The sequence below is a fragment of the Trichosurus vulpecula genome, chromosome 1 (assembly GCF_011100635.1).
Source record: "Trichosurus vulpecula isolate mTriVul1 chromosome 1, mTriVul1.pri, whole genome shotgun sequence".
NCBI classification, from domain to species: domain Eukaryota; kingdom Metazoa; phylum Chordata; class Mammalia; order Diprotodontia; family Phalangeridae; genus Trichosurus; species Trichosurus vulpecula.
The window spans coordinates 64,895,976-64,911,699 of record NC_050573.1 but is presented as its reverse complement, the minus strand read 5'-3'; the positions used below and the strand labels follow the sequence as shown (position 1 = coordinate 64,911,699).

Below are 15,724 nucleotides of genomic sequence, written 5' to 3'. Positions count from 1 at the left end.
ATGAAGTTAACAATAGCTATCATTTATATCACATGTGCTAAGTATATTATAATTTATAATCTCATTTGATCCTTACAACTATCCTGGGAGGTAGGTGCTTTATTCTTTCTATTTTATACTTGAGGAAAATGAGGTTAAGTGACTTTGCCAAGGGCACACAGCTAATAATTATGTGAGTCAGAATTTGAACTCAGGTCTTACTGACTCCAGGTCCAGCTCTCTATCCATTGTGCCTTCTAGCGGGTATGACCATTTTCAACCTTTTTAAAGTGCATTACATATGATCAACAAAGTAGTAGAGTATTTTTTTTGTAGAAAAAAATGGTTTTGTACATGGGGTATAACATTATAAACTCAAGACAACTCATAGACAAAAAGGTCCCACAGCTACCACCCATCTCTGCAAAAAGTTTATATGGAGCACCTGTCCAGTCAAAACCGCCGCTCTCTCCCTTGAAATGTCATCCAGGTTTGTCCAAGACACCCACAGAAGGCTCCGTCAGTGATTAGATGACAGGAGAAAATCCCCAGTGTCCGTCCACATGGCAGGGGAAAAGAGAAGGGGGGAAGCTATTCAAAGTTCATCTCTTTTCCTTGTGGCTTGTTGTCTCCTCCTTCTCCTCTGCCTCCTTGGAAGCCACCCTGACCTCCAATGCTTCCTCAGCTTCTGCTTCCAAAGCCCCCTCGGCCTCTTCTGCCACCGCCTCAGCCCCCTCAGCCTCCCCAGCCACCGCCACAGCCACTTTGGCCACCCCCTCAGCCTCCAAAGCCACTAGGCTTGGCCCAGTCCAGAGTTACTTTGTTTCCATCGATCTCTCCATCCTCCATGGCCTCTTTTGCAGCTTTGGCATCTTCCTCTGAGTTGAAGTTGACAAAACCGAATCCTTTTGAAGACTCTATCTCCCTGTCTGTGACTATCCTGGCACCCACAGAGCCTTGAAAGGAATTTTTCAATGTTTCTTCCACCGTGTCTTCAAACAGGCCTTTGACAAACAAGGTTTTGTAGGAGTGGCTCCTTGGGGCTGCATTGGCAGCCTTCTGTCCCTTCAGCTCCAGCTGCATGGCTCTGCCTTCAATCTCTTTATTGTTACAAGAATTCAAAGCTTCTTTCACATCTTCCACTGAGGCAAATTCAATGAACACATAACCTTTGCGTTGGCCTCGGTTGTTCTGGGGCAAGCTGATGGATGTGTCCTTCTCAAACACTTCCTACAAGCTCTCCTCGGTGGCGCTGTAGGCCAGGTTGTTCAGCACCAGGGTCTTGGAGTCTGTCGGCCTGTTGTTGCTCCCACCCCAGGAGTTATTCTTCCCTCTCGAGTTCTCCTGTCCTTGGCTCTTCTCCCCTGTGTAGTCCAGAATGAGCGCTCGGCCATCGATCTTAGCGCCCTGCTTCTCTTCCAAGGCCTTGTCCACGTCTGCTTTGGTCTTAAAATCAGCATAGGCCCCATCCTTGTTGGAGACCAGTCTGACCTCAATAGTGTCTTCAAACACTTCCTTGAGCTCCTCTTATAAGGCAGATTCTTGACAAAGAGTGTCCTTGCATTTCAGTCTTTCTTGTTTTCTTTTGCTTTTTCCAGCTTAATTTCAGAGCCAAGCACTTTGGAGCCACTGAGTTCTAGAGCCTTTCCGATGTCTTCAGCAGACTCGAATTCCACATAGCCAAACTTCCTGGTGGCACCAATATGGACATCCACAACTGTAAGGTCCTTTTTTGCAAAGAAGTCTGTGATGCCAGTTTTAAGCTCAGAAGCAGTTTTGTTGAAGTTCAGGTTACCAGCAAAGAGATAGAAATTTGTAGACCTTCAGTGTCTAGTTTCTGTTTCTTGGCTTTGGGGGCTTTCTGTTTGCCCATTTCCTTTTTCCTTTCTCCAGGTTCTTCTTTCACGGGCATGTCCTCCTCTTCTTCTTCCTCCTCCTCCTCATCTTCATCATCTTCCTCCTGTTCCTTTCCATCATCTTCTTCCTCCTCTGATTCTTTGGCCTTCCCAGCTTTCACAGCAGCAGCCTTTCCTTTGGCAGGTGTGGTGTCTATGGCTTCTTCTTCAGAGTCATCCTCATCTTCTTCATCCTCATCACTGTCCTCCTCCTCTTCCTCCCATCTTTGTGGCTTTGGGAAGCTCAAATTCTTCATCCTCCTCATCTTCACTGTCGTCTTCAGACTCACTCTCCTCCTTCTTGGAATTCTTTCCATTTTTTGCCCCTTTTGGCTGGGGGCACTGCTGCTTTTGCCAGGGTCGCAGCTGGCTTAGCTGAAGTGGCTCCCTTCTTGCCTGATTTGACAGCAGCTTTGGTGAGGGTGGCTGCCCTCTTGGCAGGGACTGGGGTGGCCGCCTTCTTACCAGGAGTCACAGCTGCTTTCTTGGCTGGCGTGGTGGCAACAACAGCTTTTTTGGTTGGCGGTACCTTCTTTGTTGGTGTGGCCACAGCCTTTTTGCCCTTCTTCTGAGGAACTACAACCTCTTCTCCACTGCTTTCTTCATCTTCTGACATGTCCTCATCTTCACTATTTTCTACCTCCTTTGGGGGAGGGGTCATTTTCTTTGGCTCACCCTGATTTTTAGCAACCTTCCCTAGCTTCACCACTGTGGAGGTGCGTGACTAAGGCATGGAGAGTGCAGATCCCTCAGCCGAGGCCCAGGCAATGTTGGTGTTAGCAGAGAGAGCGTGGGTAGGAGTCTGTCCGCAAGCCGAGACTGAGATGAAAGACTCCAGAGTATTTTTCTTTTTAACCTTAACTCACCCAACCTAACAAGATCAAAATATACAGTAATTAAATCTGTATCAACGAGATAAAAATATACAAGCAGTACTCAGGGTAAACACCTTATGAAATAACACTGGAGAGCTCCCATTTACTCTTCTAACCCATGTAAGCTCTGGGGCATTGTTATCCCAACAAGTTGTGGAGGAAAGGTAAGGGACCTTGAACGACTGTATACGGGATGGGGAGCAAGCTAAACATGCACCCTCCCTCCCTACACTACTGATTCAGCCCTTTTGTTACATCCTCACCTTTGTTCCAGTTAGATATCTAGAAATTTTCACCTCCAGTTACCTCCAACCCCCAACCTTTGGCCTCATTTTGTGCTCTCAACTCTTCTGCCTATTTATCCTAGGTATTTTCCACTGAAGCCTTAGGCATTGGGGTGTGTCACTTTGATCCATTACCATTTTCTAATCTACGTGTGTCAAGATCACATTCTGGCACTTGTTTGCTTGTTTGATAAATATTTGGTAATGTCTACTCTGTGCCAACCTCAGGACTGCAGAAGAGAGGGAGGCTAAGAAAACAGTGCCTGAGAATGGGATCCAGATTTCTGGACAATGGCCAGGCCAGATGTGGAGTCTGCCTAACAAAAACTGGTCAGAATATTTTTGCCAGGTGTCTTGCAGAACTAATCAGGGCATTAAATGAATAGGATGCTGGGCATAGACCCATATCTTATACTGCATGCCAAAATAAAGTCAAAATGGGTTCATGATTTAGGAATAAAGGCTGATACTATAAGCAATTTGGGAGAGCAAGGAATAGTTTACCTATCAGATTTATGGGAAAGCAAAGAATTCATGACACAACAAGAGATAGAAAGCATTACAAAATGCAAAATGGATAATTTTGATTATGTTAAATTGAAAAGTTTTTGTACAAACAAACCCAATGCAATAAAGATTAGGAGGGAAGCAGAAAATTGGGAGGAAATCTTTACAACTAGTGTCTCTGATAAAGGCCTCATCTCTAAAATATACAGGGAACGGAGCAAAATTTATAGGAATACAAGTCATTCCCCAACTGAGAAATGGTCAAAGGATATGAACAGGCAGTTTTCAGAGGAAGAAATTAAAGATATCCATAGGCATATGAAAAAATGCTCGAAATCACTACTGATTAGAGAAATGCAAATCAAAACAACTCTAAGGTATAACATCTCTGCTGTCAGATTGGCTAAAGACAAAACAGGAAAATGATAAATGCTGAAGAATATGTGGGAAAATTGGAACACTGTTACATTGCTGGTGGAGTTGTGAAATGATCCAACCATTCTGGAGAGCAATTTGGAACTATGCCCAAAGGGCTATAAAAATGTTCATACCCTTTGACCCAGCAATACCACTTCTAGTGTTGTATCTCGAAGAGATCACACAAGTGGGAAAAGGACCCATGTGTACAAAAATATTTATAGTGGCTCTTTTTGTAGTAGCAAAGAGTTGGAAATCAAGGAGATGCCCATCAATTGCGGAATGGCTGAACAAGTTGTGGTATATGAATGTGATGGAATACTATTGCGCTATAAGAAATGGAGATGATACGGACTTCATAATAACCTGGAAAAACATGATATAATGCTGAGTGAGCAGAGCAGGACTAGGAGAACATTATACACATCCACAGATATATTGATTCTGTGATGACTAACCCTGATAGACTTCACTCTTCTCAGCAATAGAAAGTTCAAAGACAACTCCAAAGGACTCATGATAGATAGAGCTTTCTACATCCAGAGAAAGAACTATGGAGTCTGAATGCAGATTGAAGTAAACTATTTGCTCTCCTTTTTATTTCTTTTCTCTTTTGTTTTTGTTTTTGTTTTTGTTTCTTCTTTCTCATGATTCATTCCATTGGTCATAATTTTTCTTTACGACTTTTATTTATTAAGAAACAGGTGCCCTGCTAAGCACTGGAGCCATCTACTCTCTTTTTGCTAAAAGCAGAGCAGATAATAAATATTTCCCTTGCCTTAGTGACAGTCAGAGGAACAAACAAAGAGAAAGTCTATTCTCAATCTCTTTCAAAACAACAGGGGAGAAATGGCTGCTGGGATGGAAATGATGGGGACCCCTGGAAAAGTATAGCACTCTATCTTAGAGTTTATGTTAGAAGGGGCATCTGGGTATAGTCTGACATGTATTCTAGATTTTGGAAAAGTAGGTTTCAAAAGGTTCATAGGATAGACAGGTAGGATCCCACAGACTAAAATGCTTCAGGGGAAATTAGTCCAGAAAGGATGAAATATGCTTAAGAATATTCTGAAGACACAAATAGAAACTATTCTGATGGGAAGGAAAAGTGGGATTTATCTGAAGAGACTGGTTTAGATATACTTTTAATGTGCCAATCAATTTAGATTTTTTTTAAGGAAAGAAATGGACAGGTGATGGAAACAAGACTAGGTATAGTCCTATGAAAATTGTGTTGGGAATACTAAAATTAAAAATGAACTGAAGCTGGTGAAGGAAGCTAAGGAAAATTTTTTAAAAGTTTATATATATATATATGTGTATGTATACACACACACACACACACACACACACACACACACACACATATATATGAATAAAATGGAAGATCAAAAAAGGGATAGGACCTTTGCTTCAGGTGGATGGGACAGTAATAATTTACAGTAGAGACAAAATGATGTTGCTCAATTGTTTTATTTTGTTTCTGGTTTCCATGAGGAGAATTGCTGTTCCATTGGAAATGATGAAATAAAAAAATGACTAGCAAGGAATTGATAGCCAGGAGAAAAAAGGAGATGTTAAAAAAGCACTTACTCCCTCTTTGAACAATTCAAATCACTTGGCCCAGAGGAACAGCATTCTTGGCTCCTGAAAGAACTTGCGGCTATGATTTTTGAGTGACAGACTGTGGCAAACAGGAGAGGCACCATAAGATTGGAGAAGGGCAAATGGTACCCTTTTCAAAGAGGCACAAGAACAGAGCCTATAGCATCTAGGCCATTCTTGAAAAAAGTCTAGAATCCATCACAAAAGAGCTGATTGTTGGCCATCTAGATAGGGGAAGCAGGTAAAGGGAAAGCATTTCCTGATAAAGAATCATCATCACTTCATCAAGAACAGGTCATACCAGAACAACCTCATATCCTTTTTTTTTGTCAGGATTACAAAACTAGTATATGAAAAGAATGCAGTGGACATAATTTATCTAGATTTTAGCAAGATTTTATAAAGTATCTCAAAGTATTCTTGTGGAGAAGATGGAAAGATATGAGTTACCAGAGTAGGGGTTCTTTGGACTCATTCTCCCAGAGCAAGGCTAGAGCCATCAGGGTTTGAGAGGTATCCTTGAGGGGTTGTAGGCATCTTTGACTAATTCTATTGGCTTAAGCAAGCCCTCATGTTGGTATTTCCCAAACTGTTAGCTGTTAGTGATTTGTGTCCCATATCCATTTAATGAACATCAGTAAACTTTGCTAAAGGGATATTTACTTTCATCACAAGGCAAAAACAAAAGTAAAAACATTTTTCCCAACACTACGGGGCATACTGTTTTCTATACCACTTCAGTCTCTGCAGAGAATGGGGTTAAACTTACCACAGTTTCAACACAGCATTTGCCCTCACCCCATTCACTTCCAAGTACATGTGTTTCGGGTAGCTCTGGGCTGCATCCCTCAGCTCATTCCTCAGGATCTTGATGCTGGGATGCCTGGCACAAAATATGCCATGTACTTCAGCTCCCAGACTTTTGGGAACTTTTGAGGGTCATAAGGCCACAGCTGTCTCCAATACTTTACCTAAAAACAAGACAGAAGACAAGCAATAGAGGGTCATATGCATGGATGATGGCTTCAGATAGTGAGGGCCTATCATTGCCTCTTTGTCAAATTCATAATTGTTGCCAACTGGGAGGGGTAGATAACACTATGGATGAAACAATAAAAAACCAAGAACATCTTGAACATTGGAATGAATCTAACTAGGTGAAATTTAATAAGGATAAATTTAAAGTTTTTCCCTTGTGTCCAGAAAAATCAGCTTCACAAGTATAAGATCGGGTTAGACATCGATTATTCTGAAAAATATCTGGAGATTTTGGCTCAGTATGAGCCAGCTATGTGATGTGGCAGCCAACAAAGCTGATGTGATTTTGGTTTGAATAAAAGGGGTATTTCTTCCAAGAACAGGGAGGTCTCAGTCCCACCCTACTTTACCCTCATTAGACCACATCTGGAGTATTGTGCTCAATTCTGGGCCCCATAGTTCAAGCTGGAGAGTATTCAGAGCATAGTTATTAGTATAGTGAAGGGTATTAAATCCTTTGTTTGAGAATTGGTGGAAGGAACTAGTGATGTCTAGCCTTCAGAAGCGAGGACTCAAGGTGAACATGAGAGCTGTCCTCAAGTATCTGAAGGGCCGTTATGTGGGGAAGGATTCAATTTGTTCTGTTCATCTTCAGAGAGCAGAACCAACAGCCATGGGTAGAAGTTGCAAAGGGAGCAATCAGCTGTGCAGTACAATTAGCAACATTTTAGGCACTACCATTTCAGTCATAGAGTCAGTCAAATTTATTAAGCACTTACTATGTGCCAGGCACCTTGCTAAGTGCTGGTGTTACAAAGAAAGGCAAAAAGGTTCCTGACCTCAAGGCTTACATTCTAATGGAGGAGACAATGTATAAATAAATAAGACAATTGTAAATAATAGGTACATACAAGATCCATGCAGAGTAGATGGAAGATAATCAGAGAAGGGAAGGCACTAGTATCAGGGGGGAACTAGGAAAGACCTCTTGCAAAAGGTGGGAAGGGTGAGCATTCCAGCCAGTGAAAATGTATGGAGGTGAGAGATGAGGTGTCATTTGTGATGAACATCCAGTAGACCAGTATGGTTGGATCACAGTTTATGGAAGGGACAAAAGTACAAGAAGATTGGAAAGGGAGGAAGGGGCTAGGTTATGAAGAACTTTGCCAAACAAAGAAGGTCATAGAGTAATAGGGAGTCACTAGAGCTCAGTGAGCAGGGTGGGTGACATGGTCAGATCTATGCTTTAGAAAAGTCACCTTGGTAGTCCTATGTGAGTGGAGAGAAGGGGGCATGTAGGAGAGTTGTGATGGAATAGAAACAACAAGATTTGACAATGGATTAGATTTGTGGGGTGAAAGTTAGTGAATATTTGAGGATGAAACACATTGAGGTCATAAACCTGGAAGGACAGCTAGGACCTTAATAATAACAGAAAAATTCAGGAGCAAGGAAAGATGTTTCAAGAAAGATAATGAATTTTGTCTTGGACACATTGTGTTTGGGATGCTTATGGGACATTCAGTTTGAGATGACTGGAAATTATTTGGTGATGGGTGACTGTAGTTCAGGAGAGAGGTTAAGGCTGGATATATAGATCTGGGCAGGGGTATGCTGGCAAATATTTAACCATTGGTTGTCTTCCCCCCAAAATAAATATATGACATACTTCTAAGTTTAATCTGAATTATTAACATTCCTCCCCCCATCTTTCTTAAGATTAGACAATGAACAAAACATAAAGTCAATCTCTGACTTGTAACATATGCCAATTTTTGAGGTGTAAATGTTCATACTGAAAATTCAACAACTGGCTCCTGGAAGCCAGTTCAGCACATGCATGGGTATGGGAATCATTTGCATAGAGATGATAGCTGAACACATTAGAGCTGATGAGATCACTAAATGAGATAGTATAGAGAAAAAAGAGCATGGGGTCCAGGAAAGAGCCTTGGGGTTACCCCATTATCAGGGATGATATGGATGAGGAACCAGCAACGGAGACTGAAAAGACATTAGACAGATAGAAAGGGAACAAAGAAGGTAGTATCCTCTGCCCTAGAGAGAAGACCAAGAATATCCATATGGAAAAGGTGATTGAGAGAGTCAAAAGCTGTAGAGAGGTCAAGAAGGAGGAGGACAAGATCTATGCCCCAAATCAAAGAAAGAAAATGACCCATAGGTACAAAAATATTTATAGCAGCTCTTTTTGTGGTGGCAAAGATTTGGAAACAGAGGGGATGCCCATCGGTTGGGGAATCGCTGAACAACTTATGTTCTATATGTGAGATAATACTGTTATGTTCTAAGAAATGATGAAGGGATTGGTTTTAGGGAAACTTGGGAAGACGTGTCTGAACTGTTGTAATGTAAATGAACAGAACCAAAAGAACAGTTCATAGAAAACAAAAATATTGTAAAGACAAACAACTTGGAAAAATTTGGGAACTCTAATCAGCACAATGACCAACCACAATTCCAGAGGACTCATGATAAAATATGCTGCCCACCTCCTGAGAGAGAGATGATGGAGCCAGAGCGCAGATTGAGACAAACATTTTTTGGACATGGCCAATGTCAAGATTTATTTTGCTTGTTCATACATTTTTGTAACAAAGTTTTTTTTTCTTGCTTTCTCAGTAGGGGTAAGAAGTAGGGAGAAGGAAGGTAGAAGGAATAGGAGAATCTCAGTTTGGAAATACAATAGAGTTTAATTTAAAAAAAAGAATCTTAGCATTAAAAAGCAACAACAAAAGATGAGGTTTGAGAAAAGGCCATTATATTTAGCAACTAAAAGATCATTAGCAATTTTGGGAAAGAGAAGTTTCAGTTAAATGATGAAGTCATAAGTACAGAGGATTCAGAGAAGAGTGAGAGAAGAGGACATAGCAAAGGAAAACGCTGGGATCTCAAGTTGTAGATAGCTTTGAAGACAGCTATAAGATGCTGGCTGAGATGGAAGCATTAAGCAAGAGTTCTTAAGAATGGGGGAGATATGAATATTTCATTCACAGTTCTGCGTAATTCCTTGTGACTCCTCTTCTTCCCTTCCCTCCAATCCCCTCCTCCCACTGCATTTCTTGTCACCAGCTGGTGCTATCTAGGAGGAAAGCACAGGCCATGCAAAGTAGAAGCCTGGTCTAAGCAGGTGATACACTAGGTGGATGGTAAGTCCAATTAGAAGCTTGCCGTAATTTCCTAGGAGAGAAGTGATATAGATCTGAACAAGGGTGAAAGTTAGGGAATGAAAACAATGGGACAGATGTAGAGGAGGAATCAACAGGATTTGGTGATTCTGGATATTGACCAAATGGGTGGACTCTGCCTTCCAGAAGGAGGCTAATTAATGCCAGAGGCAGTTGGGTGCCAGGAATTCCCCAAACTGCAGGTGTCCCTTACACTTTGGCTATTTCCTGGTGTCTGTTTTTCTCTTTTTAATTTGAGGAAAATTGGAAAGGGATAGGAAGGTGACAAAATAGCATAATAAGTAGTATTTATATAGTGCTTTAAAGTTTTCAAAGTTCTTTACAAATCGTATCTCATTTTATCCTCACAAGAACTGTGGGAGATTAATGGTATTATTATCATTCCCATCTTACAGGCGAGGAAAGTAAAGTATACAGAGGCTAAAAGACTTGCTCAGAATCAAGTAACTAGTAAACATCTGGAGTTGAATTTGAACTCAGATTTTTTTGATTTCAGGTCCAGCTATCTATGCACTGTACCACCTAGAACAAAGGAGTGAAAAAGAGATGAGAGTGGAAAGGGAAGGTGAAATAGGGAGCACCATAATGGGTCAGTTGGGATGAAGGATCTTGGCTTTGGGAGAAGGGTTGCATTTATCTCTCTAACCAGCACAGGGTAGTTGGGAAAGGTAACAGAAGGGGAGGAGCAGGAAGGTAGCTCTTACTGTAGGGAATCAGCTTTGGAGCCTGGCTTCTAATCTTTCATGCCATTTCACCTACTCCTAATCTGTATTCACAGAACAAGGACAAAGTCTTTTCTGGCCTCTATCTCTAGCTCCCCTCCCTGCCCTACCTTCTGTCCTGGTTCCAGTCTGGTTCAGTGACCCTCTCTCACCTCTTGCCTGTGGGGGGTGGAGTCTGAGGTGTGGTCTACAGGCTCTGTGGATCCGGCTTTGGATAAAAGTGAGGAGAAGGTGGCATCTACACAACAGAAGGGGAGTGGTTTTCCAGAGCTACAGAGAGCAGAGACCGAACACAGGTACTTGAAAAAAAGGCTGATATCCAAGCCTAGAGCTCCAGAGGGAGCTGTTCTAGGCTGTAGGAGGCAGGATAAGAGTGGGCATGGATATGGGTACAGGAAGCTGGGATGAGGAGAAGATAGAGGTGAGCCCAGAAAGAGACTGGAGAGGAGGCTGGGAAAAAACAGGAATTGGAGAGAGCTTGGACATTGGACAAAGCTGGACACACAGAGTTTTCACTGCAAACAGACTTGACTGGGAGTTGGGCTGGTTGAATAGTCCTCAGTTATCTTGTCTTCATGTGTTAAAGTGTATTCTCTCCTCTCTCATTGTCATGGTTCAGCTCTGCTGAAAGAGACTAGTAGACAGATATTAGGGAGAGATCCTATGTCTTTTTCAGAAGAAAAATAACCTCTCTAGGACTAGTATTTCTGGGCATCGATGGCTGTTATTGTTAATGGTAAGGTCTTTCTGTAACATTGGTTCACCTTCAGGTCACATTGGCTGGAAAATTGAGTAGGAGCTCCATGCTCCTTGGAGGGCTCTGGAGACAGTGAATTGGGGGTAGAGAGATGGATGCCTAAGCTTAGGGAATGGATGTTGGAATTGGGTATAGAAAAGAGGGGAAAGATGGATACTGTGCAGGTTGGGGCCTAGGAGGATGTCCATTGGAAGTCAAGATGGCAGGCAGAGAGAAGGATCATGGTCATTGAGGGAAGCAGGGATAATAGCCCTGGGAATCAGTCCAAAGAAGAGGCCTGGAGGCCCAAGGCCATTTGGGGCCTTTGAAAAAAGAGGAGAAAATTGAAGCTAGTCAGCTGGAGGCTGACCAAATTTCACTTGGGTTTTGGCACACTTTCTCTTTTGTACTCTACTATATCTCTGTGTTCAACATTTCATTGTCTCCAAGTCTGTCATATTCTTCCTCTTTCCTACTGCCATGAGCACATGCCCAAGTATTTTAAACTGAAAATTTATTAAACTTTTGAATAGAAGTGAATTCTAGGCTGAAGGTAAGAGATGAGCCCCCAGGAATGTGGCTGAGGAAGGGCCTTTTCCTGGATGAAGAATATAGAACCCATTCTTTGGGTCATGGCCCTGGCAAAAAATGCAAACCAATAGTATCTAAGTTCACTGGCACCAAGAACTCATTTCAGTGTTTTCTGAATGCTTTCCCCCCTTTAACAGAGGGAAGAATGTGAAGGGTAGAGATTACAAATCACTGATATATGCCATTTTTTAAAAGAAATTAATTAATTTTAAGTTTAGTAGTATTTTGTTTTTTCCCCCAGTTGTACATCAAGAAAATTTTTAATATTAATTTTTTACAAGATTTTGAGTTCCAAATTTTCTCCCTTCCTCCCTTTCCTCCCCTTTTCTGAAAATGATAGTCAGTTCAATATAATTCATACATGTGCTATCATGTAAAACATATTTCCATATTATTCACAGCTGTGAAACAAGAAAAACTATGAGAAAGAATAAAATAAATTAAAAAATGCTTTGATCTGTATTCAGAGTCCATCAGTTCTCTATCTGGTTATGGATAGCATTTTCTTTCATGAGTCCTTTGTACTTGTCTTTTACTATCATTGTGTTGCTGAGAGGAGTTGTCTTTTGTAGTTGATCATCACACATTGTTGCTGATATGTGTACAGTGTTTTCTTGGTTCTGCTCATTTCACTTTGCATCAGTTCCTAAGATCTTTCCAGGATTTTCTGAAATCTCGCTGTTCATCATTTCTTATAGCACAATAGCATTCCATTACATTCATATACCACAGCTTGTTCAGCCATTCCCCAATTGATGGGCATCCCCTCAATTTACAATATTTTACCACCATGAAAAGGGCTGCTATAAATATTTTTGCACATGTATGTCCTTTCATTTTTTTTATAGTCTCTTTGGGATACAGACCAAGTAACGGTATTGCCGGATCAAAGAGTATGCACAGCTTGATTGCCTTTTGGGCATAGTTCCAAATTGTTCTCCAGAATGGTTTGGATCAGTTCACAACTCTATCAACATTGTATCAGGATCTCAATTTTCCCAAATTCTCTCCAACATTGTCATTTTCCTTTTTTTGTCATATTAGCCAATCTGATATGACGTGGTATCTCAGAGCTGTTTTAGTTTATATTTCTCTTATCAAAAGTGACTTAGAGCACTTCTTTATAGGCCTATAGATAGCTTTGATTTCCTCATCTGAAAACTGTTTGTTCATATCCTTTGACCATTTATCAATTGGAAAATGGCATGGCTTGTCTTGAGAACAGTGCCCCTTCCTCTGGAACCCTGAAGGAGTCCTTGGTGGTTGATGAATTGTCTAGATAGTGGGGTATTGCCCCTATGAAGCTAGTTTTTGAATAAAAAGTCATGTTTTATCAGTATACTTCTTTGGTATATCTGAGGTACATTCTCTTTAGTGGGAAGCTGAGGGGGGAAAGCCCATAAAAAAATGAAGTCTTTTGTTTTGGCATCAAATAACTCGGTCTGATAATCCATTTAAGGCTTACCCCTCAGGGAGGGCCACAGAATGTTCTTGGATTTCTTTTTGGGTAACTTAAGGGATTTTTCAAAATACTAGATCAGTCTCAAATGCTATTGCCACTGAACTGGCCATTACAGAAGACAAAGACTCAACTGCTTTGATATATTCGAGACATACTTCTTTTTAGGAGGAATCAAGGTCATCTTGCTTGACAGCCAGGGCTCAAGCAAGAAGTAGGGATTAGCAAAAGAGTGAAGATAATACCAAAGCCTTTGTTGCCCTCTGCAGTTCAATCAAGGAGTGAGCTTGTCCAAGTCTAATTTTGCATAGGGTATTGATGATTCTGAATTTTATTTTTTCTCAATCAACCAAAATCTGTCTTCTCTCTCACTTCTCCCAACTGAAAAAAGGAAGAAAAACAAAGCCCTTTAAAACAAATGTGGATAGTTAAGCAAAATTTCTGAATATATACACAGATGGCATGAAGAGCTTTGTTGAGCAGAAGTTGTTGCGTCTTTCTTACTTAATAGGATCATATGGTCTCACACCTACCACAGCATAACATCTTCCCTGTATCTAGATTGATGATGGAGTCAGTCCTTAATCTCTGCATCAACTCTCAAGGGCATCAACCGGATCATTTAATTCAACAGAGGGCATGTGATGTCTCTAATGGGAACTAATGTACCTTATAAACAACTGTATGTGGTAGGAGGCAAAAATAAAATTCTTCTACTAGTTCCAGCATTAAAGAAGAGAGCCTTTAATTGTTTAGTGCTGTTCTCTCCAGGCTGAGACCACTTAGCCAGACCCTAGTCACTACTCAGGAATCAGTATAAATACAAATCTTATCTTTTTCCATTCTGTCCCTCAAGGCTCTCACATACTGGCCATGCAGCTTGTAGATTGGCCCACTAGGAGGACCTGCCAGAATCCCTCTGTCACTCTAGCAATAGCTGGGGTTCACTTGTGTATACTTCTCTCATAACAGGTAGAACCACCAGTGAACCACACAAAATGGTGCTCTCCAAGACTTAAGTCCTTGTTGGTGGAGGCACATTGGGCTAGTGGAGAGGTCAAAGCAGTGAAACTGGGACTGGAGGTCTCAGCCTATGTACATGCTATTTGTGAAGGGGCTAACATCAGAGAAGCTTGGACAAACCTGATCTTGAATGTACTATTTCCAGTGAAAGATGGAAGCCTTCCATGACTTACTCATCTTGTTAGAGGAGTCATCTTGCATCACTCCACTCATAATAAGCAACTTTGGATGGGGGGCAAAGGTATGGTCATTCAGTAGCAACAAGGGCCCCATAACAAGCAAGCAATTCATTTTCAAGGTGGTATAGAATGGCTATTTTGGGAACTTATGAATCCAGAGGTCTGATGATTGTTTAATATGGCCAAACCTTGGGAGTCTACTAAATGTTCCACTTGGCCTGATCCTTATGGACAGTGACATACAAGACTGTAGGCTCCAAGAATCAATCAGGAGGAGACAATGCTGGGTAGCTCACTTTAGGTCTTTTAAAGCTATAGCCTATTCCAAATACCACTCAAAAGAAGGGATTGGTGAGTGACTTGGTAAATAGGGACCATCAAAATACTCAAGTGGGAATGTTGATTTTCTAGAACCTAAAGAGTCCAATTAGTCTCTAAACTTCCTTATTTGACTTTAGATCATTATATATACATCCAGAATTGGTGAGGTTCTTCTCATCTTCTGCATTCCATTTTATATCTCTTACTTTATTTCAAATACCCTTGTAGTCTTTGCTACCAAGGCATTTTCTTTCCCAAGGTCCTGCTTTTAGTTGTTGTGGAGTCATTCTTTTATTCTAGGTTTTCCTCTTGGATCATTCTTAATCCACAATATTTCTTCCTAGTGTTCAGTATCTTATGTTTCTTAAAACCTCTAGCCTCAGTTTTTGATTTAGGACCTAGTGCTAGGGCCAGACTTGACCCTCTGCTATGTTCTTGGATGAGGTGACCAACTGTATTTGATTCTGATCTCTATTCCCTGGGTTCCCTTCTCTGAGTGTGGTTCCCTATTCTCCACTCAGAGGGATGACAGATTTCAGTGCCCTGTGTCAGAGTGCTTCAGTTGTCTGTCTGATCAGGGTACTGGGTAGTCTTCTTATCCCCTTGGGACATTTCCAATTGGAATCATCTCCACTGTCCCCTCTGAAGCTTGTTTTATCAGCACACAGTGTATCTTCTGTGTCCTTTGGGGGCTTTCTTGATCCTAGTTCTGGGTCATCTTTCATTCTCCATCTGGGGTTTCTTGCTTAGTCACTGCCACTTCCATCCACCTCTCCCTGGGGTTTCTCATGTCAGGACCCTGGGTGATCCCTGCCCCCCAGAGTTTATTCAGGGGTAAATTCCTTGGCAAAACAGAAGACACCTGATCCAAGTGATTGGACCTAACTTAAGGGAACGTACTAGTCCACAGTTAAAAAAACAAGCAAACAAACCTCAAATAGTGGCCT

The 15,724-nt window shown here is 41.4% G+C and overlaps 1 protein-coding gene and 1 pseudogene across 1 annotated transcript in view; one reads left to right on the top strand and one right to left on the bottom strand.

Moving 5' to 3' along the window:
• Positions 1 to 570: 570 nt before the first annotated feature.
• Positions 571 to 6,381, bottom strand: LOC118829277 (annotated as a pseudogene).
• Positions 6,382 to 10,693: 4,312 nt separating this feature from the next.
• The window catches only part of LOC118849643 (cytochrome P450 4F2-like), a 39,375-nt gene continuing 34,344 nt past the window's right edge, over positions 10,694 to 15,724 (top strand). The window contains exon 1 of the mRNA XM_036758965.1: positions 10,694 to 10,764. The gene's annotated coding sequence lies outside the window, so the exon portion shown is untranslated. The remainder of the gene's footprint in view (positions 10,765 to 15,724) is intronic.